This window comes from Panthera uncia, chromosome C2 (genome assembly GCF_023721935.1).
Source record: "Panthera uncia isolate 11264 chromosome C2, Puncia_PCG_1.0, whole genome shotgun sequence".
Lineage (NCBI taxonomy): Eukaryota > Metazoa > Chordata > Mammalia > Carnivora > Felidae > Panthera > Panthera uncia.
The window spans coordinates 114,487,200-114,501,148 of record NC_064810.1 but is presented as its reverse complement, the minus strand read 5'-3'; the positions used below and the strand labels follow the sequence as shown (position 1 = coordinate 114,501,148).

Genomic DNA, 13,949 nt, shown 5'->3' with positions numbered 1-13,949 from the left:
AATACATCTGTCCATGTTGAAAGGTAAAGCAATTTTTTTTCTGTTTAATCAATATGGAAAGAAAATAAGATTTAAATTATCAGTTATGTTTATAATTAAAAATTTAATATCTGCATATTCTGTTTTTTCAAATAAGGTTGTATTAGATGAATATGGCAAATGAATGAATGCCTAGAATTAAAAGGCAAAAGTGTGATGCATTTTTCTTCATGAATAGATATTATTACAGAATAGGAACAGCCTCTGTCTCAATGTGGTTATTTTTTTCTTGTTTAAATTTCAGTTCTGTTGAATCATGCAGGGAACAAAGATAAAATTAGGATTTTTTTCTTTTTTTTTTTTTAGGACTGGTGGGAACATATAGGCTCAGAAAAACACCAGCGTAAAACACTATAGAGACTTACACTGAGGAAGCTAAATTATAACTGAACTATTAAAATCATTAACCTCCAATCCAACCCCAAACACGTAAAATCTATTGTTTCAAGATTCAAACTATAAATCTAGAACCCACATGAAGCAATGGTTAATTAAAAGAAAGAATATATAGAAATGAATAGTTTCTGCCATACAATAAAATGACTTTCTAAGTAGGTAATTGAGCTATAGCAGAAAAACAGAGGTTTAATTCTGAATAACGGACAATTAAATGAAAATTACAATGCAAGCCTAGTCACAAAATTCTATTAAATCTTGTTCCTTGTAAGTTTATCTTTATGTATATTCCAGTTGAGTAATATAATTGGTATTTTAATAACATGTTTTCCATTTTGTCCTAGAAGAAGAAAAGGGGGAAGGAAATAATGAAGAAACGGCCATTGCTCTGCCATTTTTCTATCAGCTTTAGCTGAAAAAAACTGCTTTGATGTGCTTCATTACAAGGTACCAACAGTATCAGGTGACAATTGCCCTTTATTACAGCCTCAATATCCCCAGATAGAATAATATATACTTTTAGTATAATATTAATATACTTTTAGTATAATATTAATATAGTATAATATTATCATACTAATTATCATAATTTTAGTATAATAATAATAATAATTATAATTTTGGTATAATAATTATTAATAAAAATTAGAATAATTTATACTTTTAGTATAAATTTAACTTTTAGTAAAATTTCCATAAATGTGTATCTGCTGGTGTTTATATACTTGAAAAGCAGACATCTGATAATAGTTGACCCTTGAACAATGTAGAGGTGAGGGGTATCAACCCTCACATGGTCAAAGTCCATGCATAACTCTTGACTTCCCCAAAACTTAACTAATAATGGCCTCCTGTTCATGAGAGGCTTTGCCAATAACATAAACAATTGATGAACATACTTTGTATGTTATATGTATTATATATGCTACATTATACAATCAAGTAAACTAGAGAAAAGAAAATGTTATTAAGAAATTTATAAGGAAGAGAAAATACATTTACAATACTGTGCTGTATTCATTGTAAAAGATCTGCATGTAAGTGCACCTGCACAGTTCAGATCCCTGTTGTTCAAGGGTCAGCTATAACTGTCGTTTGTTAAGAGGATGTTCAAGTTTGTGCGACAGAGATAACAGATGTTTTATATAAAAGAATGTGCAACGGAGAACAGAAGTATTGCAAACTAAGTAGCAATAAAATGGATAAAGTCATTAGAAAGAAAATAAGATGTTAGTCTGGAATATAGTCAATTCTAAGGTTTCTCCTTTTTTTAATACATGTCATTTAGTCTTTTTGGAAAACTATACCCTTAGGTAAAAACATCACAGGATTTTGAGTTTTTATGTGCCATAATTCTGTATTATAGAACTTATAATATTCTCAAAAGTATAAATAATCTAGGTACATAAGAAAATGTCAGCTTTATGATGACTCCTAGCATATCAATATATATTCATTAATTCATTAATTCCTTCCATATGGAGTGTCTACTATCCTCCAAACACTATTTAGTTCTAGGGATAAAAACGGTGAACAAGGTAAGTGCACAATCTCAGGTACCATGCATTTTCTGTTCTATTGAGAAAGCATGAACAAACATACTAATGAGAAAAATAGTTTCAAATTGTCTTAAGCACCATGAGGGATATAACCAAGGTTTTAGAAACAAATGGCTGGAGGCAATGAGTACTAATTTCCAAAATTTTTCAATAAGAAGCTCAGAGAATTCCTTTTTGGAGAGTTTTTTTTTTCATGTTTATTTATTTCAGAGAAAGAGAAGCAGAGAGAGAGGGAGACAGAGAATCCCAAGCAGGCCCTGCACTGTCATTGCAGAGCCTGATGTAGGGCCCGAACTCACAAACTGTGAGATCATGTCCTGAGCCGAAATCGAGTCAGATGTTTAACCAACTGAGCCACCCAGGTGCCCCTGGAGAGGTGATTTTTAAGCTGAGACCTAAAAGATAAGAAGAAGCTGGGTCTGCAAAGCTCCAGAAAAGAGAATGAGAAAAAAAGATTCTGAATGGGGCATTGGCTTCCTTGATATGATATATGTATTTGGGGTGAATGGCCAAGGAGAAGAATGAAATGAGGTTGGAAGGTGGAGGGGGGGGCAGGTGATACTAGGCCCTATAAGTTATGGTAGCAAGTTTGTATTTTATCCCCAGTGAAAAGAAAAATCTTTGAAGAGTTTTAAGCCATTTTTGACACAGATATTAATATTATTTTTCCCAATTAAATACTAGTTCCTAGACTCCGGAAACTCTAGTATTGATATCGTAGCCTATCTGACTCAAAACATAGGTATTTAATATCCAAAGTGTGGAGAAGGCACAGGAAATTATGTCAGAAGAAGAGTTTGAAGTAGACTGAAGAGAAAGGGTCATGAGAGTTCCTTATGATCCAATGAAGTCTGGGAAGAAAGACAGACACCAAGGTGGAGAAAAAAGCAGATTGTGACAAAAGGGTCAGAGCTTTCACTAGCTATTGTGAAATCCCAGTCAGAGGTGTGGAGTTAATTGAGGGGAAAGACAAATCAGAAGGGGTTTTGCCCACTTCTATTTTGAACTCTGAAAAGACAACCTCTACACTGTGGTATTTATAGCAACGTGGGTCAGACATGGCACAGAAAAAAATGAAGATATGGCAGCATTAAGCAGACAGAGTATCTGAGAAAATGGCAGAATTAAGCAGAGAGCGTTTCTGAAAAAAAAATGCACAGAGATGCCCTTGTTTTGTGGGGCATGGATGGGACTCAGAAGTGCCCACAAGCCCCATGGAGAAGATGGAAGGTAGCTGAGACCAGAGCTAGGAGGCCTACCTGGGACTACCCTTGCAAGACACGGGTGATCATGGTGCAAAGCCACAGCACAAATGGTCTGTTCAGGCACCACATGGGAGGTGGTTTTGAAAATAAGAGGAGAGGACCATCGAGACCTGAAGCGTCTAAGAGAACAAGTCACAGGTTTATGCTTTACCTCAGAACACAGTACAAGGATCCTGAGGATGGACCGGCCAGAGGGCCCAGAGGTCACCCCAGGAGCCCCAGGTGTCATCTCCACTTCTGCAAAGGCAGGATGCCCCCTTGGGTCCCCTCTCCACATTCCCATTTGCCATTTGGAGACTTGCAAGTGGCAGTCTGGAACAGAAAGCACTTTCCTGAAAAAAACATTTAATCCAGAGTCCGAGATACTGATAATTAGCCAAGTTAAAATTTCGACCATGAACTCTGTCCCTGTTTGGCAGGGTCAGGACTTGTGATGGAGATTAGACAGTCAGGAACCCTCAATTACTTTGTACGTTGGGTGGTCCTGAGTACAAATGTGCCGCACTACCCAGCGCCTAGATTTAATAATTATTCCGTTTATTTCAGTTCACTGACAATATGTAATTAGTATACATGTAAAAATGCATGTTTGCTAAGATATGTGCACTACTGTTAAAGAAATCCTCTGAAATGAGAAGTATTCTGAACCTGAGTAAGCAATCATATGTTCTGTGGCTGTCACTGTCACTGCCACCAACTGGCTCTATAACCTGGGGCTAGTCATTTAATTTCTCTGGGCGTTAATTTTCCCTGAAAAATGAGGAGACTGGACTAAATCATTGCTAAGGTCAATTTTGATTTCTGATGTCTGTCATGTGAGTGCTAAAATGAGGCCTGCTGAGATGATGGCGGTTGGATTTGCATTAATCAAGAAACAATGATAATAAGTGTAGAACCATTTAATGAGTCCAGGCCATTTGCCTGGCACAAAGTAAGTCATTTTACATGGGTTATTTCTAATCATCTAAAGAAACCCATGAGGAAATAGAGGTTCAGAGAGGCTGTAATTTGCTCCGTGCTACACAGCTGGTAAGTGACAGGCTACTTGCAGCCCAGGTTTTCTCTGAGGTTTTTGAATCAGTTACTGTGGTACTTATAATCCGTCTCCTCCTATGGTTGGTTTTGAAGATTCTACCTTCTAGACACTGGTAAAATTCTATCCTTCGGGCTCCTCATGTTATGAAGCTATTTTTATAGCCTGAAGGTAGAGCAAATTTTCCCTCAGCTCCTGAAGAATTCACTTATATCATTCATTTAGCACTTATTCTCAAGGATTAACGACACCGTATATGTTCTGAGAGAATGTCAAGCACTTGGACTAAGGAATGCTCGGGAAATGTGTGGTACCAGCAGTGCTGGAATTCTGATGAGGAGAGTGAAATGCCAAAGGTGCAAAGGCCCAGGACGCACTCATGCCTGGGACCATGCCAGTGTAGGGTCACCTCACCCCAGTGATGGCTCTGGGAAGCACAGAGAAGCTGGTGGGGTAGGTAGTTCATTGGCACCATTTGAAGTTCAGCAAGATTAAGTTTTAGTAGTGATGCCTACTGAAGTTTGGCTGCCCAGGGAGACCCTAGGTAGCGCCAGGAGAATCAAATGGGTAGAAACAGAACTGGTGTCCAGAAATACAGAGCAGAAGTAAGCCAGGGTGGGCAGACCTTTTCTGGCAGCATATGTTTATAATAGAACAGTGAGTCACCAGAAGAGCTGAAACAGGAGTCACTGAGCAGATATCTTTTGGTGCAATCATTCCTTCAGGCTGAACCTTGACAATGCAGTGTTATAAATGGAAAGGCTTCTGAAGCAACTCACAGGAGTTGCTTCAGGCTTTTACCCATGTGTGTTAGTCTTCTAGGGATGTCATGGCAAAATATCACAGAGGGAGGCTTAAACAACAGAAATTTATTTTCTCACAGTCCTGGAGTCAAGAAGCCCAAGGTCAAGGTGGTAGCAGGTTTGCTTTCTTCTGAGGTCTCTGTCCTTGGCTTATAAATGAATGGTTGGCTTCTTGCTGTGTCTTCAAATAGTCTTTTCTCTGTGCACATCGTGTCCCATCATGTGGCCAAATTTCCTCTTCTTGTAAGGACACGAGGCAGATTAGAGTAGGACCCACCCAGAAGCCTCATTACTTAGCCACCTTTTGAATGGTCTTGTCTCCAAATATAGTCTTACTCTGAGGTAGTAGAGGTTAGGTTTTCAACATACGAATTTGTGGAGGATACAACTCAGCCCATAACACCATGGATCTAGAGAATTGTAAGCTCTCACCTAGACAGTCCCATAATAGCTAGCAAAATGCCATGTACATTAATAGGTAATAAATATTTATTTCTTCATCCTTCAACATTTCAATTCTGACAACATATAGGCAAACAATAAACTTTTCTTGAATCAATATAATTGATAGAATGAATGAATTTAAGTTTAATATCTTGGATGGTCACCATCACCCTACCTAAATAGCAAAATTTAAGAATTAGAGATGTTTCTGAGATGCAAACTGATAAATCACACATTCTTTATTACTTAAAAGTTAATATTTTAAACAATTGAACTTACCCAATGCTGCAATTAAGGAAATAATTCTATACAGAAACATCTGTCTCTTTTTTAGTAAATATGTAGAATTGAATATTTTTCCTATTTCTTTGTTACTAGCTTTAATCAGACGTACTTCATATCCCCAGATGTAACTTGGGTATTTATTTCCCTTAATCCTATACTAACACTATACTAAATCATCTTGAAACTGGCTTTCTAGTTTTAAGTTACCTTGAAGTAAAAATATCACATTTAGTTTAGCTGCTGAAAAGATCTTTGCATCATGCATACATACTTTAAAAATTTATTTAAGCCATTATGCTAATAATGGATTGTCTTCATTGTATTTTTATTTATGTATTGTATTTTTCACATTACACATGTCATCATCCAAAAGATCAGGACCTTTCATCTTATCATCTCTGTTCTAAAGTCTTCTGATTTCTCTTTTTTACATAGCAATATGGGAAAGAAAACATGTGTAGATTTTATTTTACACATTACAGTGTACCATCAACATTCTTGTCAAGATTCTGTCTAATCAGATGATTATTTTCCACTTGACTCTTTAAGAATAAAATAGCTCATCACTCATCAATTACACTAACAAAAACCACTTGTTTTAACTTGAAATTTAATTTTTTAAGTTTATTTATTTATTTTGAGAGAGAGACAGAGACAGAGACAGAGAGAGAGACAGACAGCATGAGCAGGGGAGGGGGAGAGAGAGAGAGAGAGAGAGAGAGAGAGAGAGAATCCCAACCACTCTGTGCTGTGCTGTCAATCCCAACATGGGGCTCTGTGCTGTCAATCCCAACACGGGGCTTGAACTCATGAATCTTGAGATCATGACCTGGGCTGAAATCAAGAGTTGGACACTTAACTGACTGAGCCATCCAGGCACTACGTCACTTGAAATTTCAACTGAATAGTTTACTCTTAGCAATATGCCAGCAGCAGTGGAGCTCAGAGTCGAAGCAAAGGCTCTCAAAACATCTGTTTTTGGTAAAGCCTATATTTTTGTTTATTACATTTATTTTTACATTCTTTTCTACTTATGAGATTTGGGGTAGAGTGTAAATTATGAGATGAAGCAGTATATTCTTATATCAAATAGAATTTCTTACTGAGCTTTCATAAGATTAATTTAAAATAGTACTTAGCCAATAGAGCTTGCGCCGGGTTTAAAAGACTATACAAGATTGGGGCACTTGGGTGGCTCAACTGGTTGAGCGTAGGACTCGATTTTGGCTCAGGTCATGATCACAGGGTCGTAACATCGAGCCCCAGTCCAACTCCCAGCTAGTGTGGAGTCTGCTTGAGATCTCTCTCTCTCTCTCTCTCTCTCTCTCTCCTTCTACCCCTTTGCCCCTCTCCCCTGCTTGCACTCTCAGTCTCTCTCTCTCTCTCTCTCTCTCTCTCTCTCAAAATAAATAAATAAATAAATAAATAAATAAATAAATAACTACAAAAGACATAAATTCATGGATTTTTTTAGAAGTTTATTTATTTTGAGAGAGAGCAAGAGCAATCTTGATCTCATGAACTGTGAGATCATGACCTGAGCCAAAATCAAGAATCCGACATTTAACCAACTGAGCCACCCAGGCACTCTTAAATTCTTATAATAATTATTCCAACCATTCATTTTACAGGTTAAAAAAAAAAAACTGAAGCTGGGATAGCATAGGCCAAAGTTGTATACAGAAGAATGATGTGGAAAGGGCTTTGATTATTAGGTTCAGAGATTGAGAAAAGTGTCCCAGACAGGACTGTTGAGGAATAAATAACTGTGCTTGCAGGTCAACAGGCATACACCAAAAATAATTCACCCAGGGGGAGTGTTGAGTTCCTAGTGGTAGGTTTTAAAGCCAATGGGAAATTGAGTTTTGTATATTGGAAGAAGAGAGTCAGTTGAGAAATGGTACACCGAGAGTTCAATATGACTTGCTTTCATAGTTTGCGATAGTGCTGGCTGACAAAATGGACTAAAGAGAAGAGAAGTCAGGCAAAGACCACTTGTGAGAACACGACTACATGGGATGCGTTTGTGAGTTAAATGGGATCTGGTGAAAGTCTATGGTGATGAAAATGAGGTGAAGAAAATACAATAGGAATCACATCATGCACTCACAAATTATGTCTAAAGATAACCTCATGACATTGAAACTAATGTCAAAATTTCAAAAAGAAAAATTAAGTCAATAATAAAAAAGGAAAATGTTGTCATCAGAGAGAACAAAGACAGTTAAAGATGAAAACATTTTGGGGGGGCCAGGGTGGCTTGAGTTGATTGAGTGTCTGACTCTTGATTTCAGCTCAGGTCATGATCTCAGGGTCGTGGGATCAAGCCTTGTGTTGGACTCTGTGCTCGGAGAGGAGCTTGCTTGAAATTCTTTCTTCTCTCCCCTGCCCCTCTCCCCTGTTTGCGCTCTCCCTTTCTCTCTCTCTTAAAAAAATTACGTGTATGTATGTATAAAATTTGGTCTTCATTATTTTTTTTTTGCAAAATAAGTGAACTAACTCCACATTCGTAATTCCTCAGGAATTATTGTTCACCAATGGTTGAAAAAAGGATAAAAGATGGTAGCTTCCTTAAAAAAAAAAAAAAAACAAAACTAGTATGTATTTCAGTTGACCATGTAAAAAAACTTTAAATGCACCTCACCCTTTGTACATTCACGTATAGCATCTCTATTCAGAGGTTTTATATCGTACAGACCTGAGAGCCGGTCCACGTGACAGCACATATTTGCAGTGATAAGGCCGGTGGGGAGAAATCTCTTTGCTTTCACACTTCCTTTGTGACCAAAGTCATTTGACAACATGGAAAAAAAAAACACCTTTTTCTTTCTCCCCAGTGGTGTTTATGGGAAGGAGGCTGCATATTGTTTCACGGTATGCATTTGCACGTTGTTTGGATGTTAAGCATTCCACCCCAGAGAACCCTGAACTGGTGGGAAAGCTTAGAGTCAAGTCACTTGAAGTGGGAAAACAGCTCTGATGTATTGCCCCTCTTCCCTCCGTTTTCCTCAATTGCTCAGCTCCCTACAGTGTTTTCAGCCCTGGAAGTGTGAAGAGCAAAGCACTGCAAAAACATCACCAAGGCTAAGGCTATGTCTAATCTAAATTCGTTCATATGCATTTAGTCATTATTTGTACAACACTTTCTGAAAAGGGAAGATATCGCAATTAAAGGCTGAGCAACTTAACGAAAAAGAACTCACTTAATTGGGGTTGAGGAAATAACTTCTTTTCAGTTTCTGCTCTAGGGCCATGAGACTGTAGTTTAACTGAATAAGAAATACCCTAAGGTTCATTGTGTCATCTCTTCTTTTAGTGGATGATATGGCTTGTGAAAATTAGTGTTGAAAGTCCAAGAATTATCTGATAATTATCTGTAGTCAGTTGAATTATGTTCCCTCAAAAGACAATGTCCTAACCCCTGGTACCTATGAACGTGACCTGATTTGGAAATAGGGTCTTGAAGATATACTCAAGTTAAGGTAAGGTCAGACTGGGCTCTAAGTCAAACGACTGGAAACTTTATAAGGAAAGGAAGATTTGGAGACACAAAGATACACACAAAGGGAAGAGAACATGTGAAAGCAGAGGTAGATATTGAAGCTATGCAGCTATAAGCCGGGAATGCCAATCATTGCCAGCAGCCACCAGAAGCTAGGGAGAGGCACGGAAGATCTTTTCTCTAGAACTTTTAGTGAGAGCAGAGACCTGGAAATATCTTGCTTTCAGATTTCTAGCTTCCAGAACTGTGAGAGAATACATTTCTCTTGTTTTAAAGCATCCAGCTATAGAAAAATTTTTACAGCAGCTCTAGGAAACTAGTACATGCTCTGAACTGTAATTTTTCTCTGTTTATAAATTATCTACTCATTTTTAAATAATTTTTTAAGTTTCTCGTTGTTAAAAAATTCACCTCCCAGTCTTTTACATAGAGAATAACTAAGAAGTATAGGAAGTAACGGGGCAAGTGAAGCACTCGGCGGGGGGGGGGGGACACTTACTATAGCTCTTGTTTATTATGTTGACCACTTCTTTGGGCAATTCTGGACTTAACACTTTATGATAAAGATACTCTTCTAGATCCACAATAACTGCAATGAACATGGCCTTCCACCTCCTGGACTGAAATAACCTGGGCCTCCCTAGAGGTCACCACTTGTCTTACAATTCACCCAATCAGAGGCAGCTTAATGTCTCACACTCCCAGAATCTATGTCCCCAGTGCGATCAGGGATTTTCCTTGCTTCCCGTGTCATGTTGTCACCCTGTCTTACATTTGTGACGCCTTCCCTTTGATTCTCAGAATTTTCTGTGCACTCCAACTCCCGTCAGCGATTATAATGACTTCAGCATTCATGTGAAAGATGCACCAGGTGTGTGGACTCTCAGTTCCTGGACCTTCTGGTTCCCAAAGACGTTGGACACTTGAGGTTAGCTATCGCCTTCCACTGTTTTTATCTTAAACTCTTAGTTTACCAATACCTGAAACTACCTGGCCTCTAAATGTCACAAGCGAAGGCCCAAATCTAGAAGACACTCGTGTCCAATGGTTTCCCAGAAAGCTATCATGTTTGAGCTGTGATATGAAGAGGTGATGCGGCAACGAATTGAGGGCAGCCTCTAGCCAATAGCCAGTGAGGAACTGAGGCTCGTGGCCCAGCAGTCTGCAAAAGAAGTATATCCAGCCAACAACCATGGGAATGAGCTTGGAAGTAGATCCTTCCTCGGTTGAACCCTGAGATGAATGAGGTCCTGGACAACATCTTTCAAGATGCCCAGAGTCAGAGGTACCTAGCTAAGTGTCCCCAGATGCCTGACCCACAGAAACTGTGAGACGAAGTTGTTTTTTAAGCCATTAAGCTTTGTTATTAAGCAATGGATAAAAGATGCCATGTCTACGGCCAAAAAAGAAAATCATCCATTTCTTTGGAAACTGACATGAACGCTGGGAACTAATGTTGAGCAATTAGGTGATTGTTAAGTTGGAAGTAACAATAGTCTCTAAGAAAAAGAGAGAAAATAGCTAAAAGGTGGACCATATACCCCGTAATACACCCATGAATGCATCCACATTTCTGCCTTCCCCATAAAAGTGCTGTTATTGCCATTACTACTTATGATCACCCCCTAAGGACTTGCTGTTCTTGTCAAACAGTACGATATGTGTAGAAAGACTCTAATGCATTCTTTGAGGCTGCCTTCCAGATTATATGAACAATTTAATAATACCTATTTCTTCCTGTTCTCAGCCTTCCCCTGCTCAGGCAATTTTGGTTGGTAACATTTTCATCTCCTACCAGTAGAGTGTGGTGTGGTAGGATTTCCCAAATTCTCCCCACCACCCTTTTTTCCTGCTGTGGCCTCCATAGACTGTGGTCATAACACCACCAAACTGATTATGACATAAAAGTCTAATCTTACGCAGTTATGGGCCATTCAAAAGCAGGTCACTGTCATTGACCTTTGTCCTTCCATGCCTGGACTCCATTGTTTCCACGTAGACAATTCAGATACTTGGTGTATCGATTCCAACCTTACCTTCATATTGGCTGGTATTGTTTTTGAGGACTCAAATGTCGCACAATAGTATAGCTAAACCACTTTAGACTCCAGTTATTTGTGTCATAGCATAAGCGTGGTACCAGTTCAGTCAGTGGCATCCATAAAGCTTTGGTAGAATGTAAAGATGAACAACATCTATGAGTCACTTATTCTCTTAGGGTCTCAGTTTACCGATCTGTCAAATAGGGGCAATAATCCTCTCTATGGTTGTTGTGAGCACTGAGTGAGTTAAATATTCAATCACTTAGAACAGTATCTGGCCCATAGGAAGTTCTCACTGTCAGCTGTATATACCAAATGTAAACCTTCCCCAAACAGGGACGATTATAAACCATCTCAAAAAGGTTCTCGTGCGCTATATTTCACCCTGTGGTGGCAAAAAAAAAACTGAGGAAGAAATGGTGTAGGGTATTTTACAGTATTTTCATTTTACAGATGAAAAAACAGAGGTTTTAAAAAATTAAATAACCAGCATCAAATCTCAGCAGTGTCAGGGATAAGACTGAAATCTAGGTTTTCTTCTGAAAAATTTGCTGAAGCTTTATCTGCCTGTTCTAAAGAGGTAGATAGGTACCCTTCTATGCACTCATCATATTGAATGAGGATTCAGTGGGTTGTGATTTTTCTGCCTCTCTCCAGTATAGAGCCAGGACAAGGTGGGGGTATGATGGGAATTTAGTGAAGAGTTGAGGTGAATACATGTAAAAGAATTGCCACAATATATGGACACCCCTTTGGACAATCATTATTAGTTGCTCAAGCTTGGGATGGTGCACTCTTTTTTTTCCTTTTGTTGTTATTTAATTAATTTATTTATTTTCAGTATCAGTAACACAGTAATTTGTGGCCAGTGTTCAAGAATGTTGAGATAATGATGCTTCGGGACAGCATCATTAGTGACAGCATCATTAGCACTTCTCAGTGCTTTTTGAGGGTGTGGTTTTGTTTTATGTGCGTTTTAAGAGTAAAAAAGTGTCTAGTCTAGTCTCACCATTTGATAGCATGAAATAAAGCCATAAAGTGAAGCATGATGTATACCTCATGCTCTATGGTATTTGAATGGTGTTTCTTGCTTTAACATAAGCCAAATATACAAAAATACAGTAACGCAAAAGAAAGTGCTCCTGCTAATGGAAGTGAGCAAACCATGTATTAATCAGTGAGTTAAACCCCTCTTTTTTTTTCACCTCACTCCCATTTAATGCATCATTGCCAAGAGTTCTGGATATCGTCCTAATAAAATATCAGAAGGATATAATGCAAAAATATCCAAAAACCTGTTTTTATGTCTGGATTGAGTGTCTTTTTATACTTTACTTTTTTATTTTTATAGGAATTGACTGTCAGCAGAGAGCTATCAGGTCCTAGTGTTTATCTATAGTCCTGGTGAAAGTGCCGCCTGTCTACTTCTGGCTTGTGAGAGTTTCTTTCCTTTGGGGTGGTGGCTGGTGCCAGAATGAGAGGAAATATCATGCCCTCCGAGAGTCAAGAGCAGCTGGTGCAATTGCCCTGGTGTTTATGGGATATTATAGGCATAAAGGCACATTTGGAACTGGTTGGGGAAAGAACTTAATGCTTCTTTCTTTTATCTTTATAATCCACTTTCCTAGCAAGGATTATCCTACCGTTCATACTAAATTTAGCAAATGCAGATTAAAAAAAAAAAAAAAAAGCTAGGCTGCCACAAGGTACTTTGAGAAGGCAATGTATGTGCTGGGTAGATAAACTGGCTTTTATCAAATGAAACAATAAAGACACAAAGAAACTTGTTCAAATTTTTTTTTTTTTTTTTGAACAATGAAAGCCATTTTTGTAAGAATTAACCAGAGGGAGTTGTACATCTGGAAAGCGGTGAACACATAGTTTCTGTTTGGGAGAAAACTGGCATTATTGCCAAAAAAATTATACATCCACAGTATGATCCAAATTTGTCAAGCTGGGGGTGTCATGGAGAGGAATTTGCTACCAGAAATTTGCATTAGATGGCATTTTCACTATTTATTTTCAATGACATATTCTTTCATTTTTGGCAGAATTTTTATAGTGTTTATTTTATGAAGAGCAACAGAAGCTTAATATAATAAAATAAGTGAAGTATCAACATGGCAATTAAGGGTCCTAGGGTCATAATGAGGACTTTTGTTTTATTTCCCTATAGAAGTCAAGTCTCAGACCAAATTTTGCAAATCACAAGTTATTCCTTAGTGCTTTGTTGTCTGCTTTTTTTTTTTTACACTGCTGTATTTCCCATTATTATTTTTTATTATTTTCTTTTTCCTGGTCCTATAAGGGAAACCATTTTGTGGCTTATTCTCCACCCTTTTAACAAACATCAGTACTTCAGGTGTTCACATCTGTTTTATTCACTTATCAATAATTAATTCCATAAACATTTGAGCAACTGTGGTCTACATTTGAGAAGGCACCGGAAATAAAAAGGTGAATGCATGTCAAGTCAGAAGCAGAGTGAACTTCTGCTTCAAATACATACCAATGATGTATAGATAAAAACTTTTAAATATCATATGGTTGAACTCAAATAATAAAATTGAAACAAAAAAGT

General features: G+C 37.9%; 1 long non-coding RNA gene across 1 annotated transcript in view; it reads left to right on the top strand.

Annotated features, from left to right (window-relative positions):
• The window catches only part of LOC125921247 (uncharacterized), a 156,080-nt gene extending 143,007 nt beyond the window's left edge, over positions 1 to 13,073 (top strand). Inside the window, exons 3-4 of the long non-coding RNA XR_007457353.1 lie at positions 780 to 882; positions 10,128 to 13,073. This is a non-coding gene — a long non-coding RNA (uncharacterized LOC125921247). The remainder of the gene's footprint in view (positions 1 to 779; positions 883 to 10,127) is intronic.
• The last annotated feature ends 876 nt before the right edge of the window (positions 13,074 to 13,949 follow it).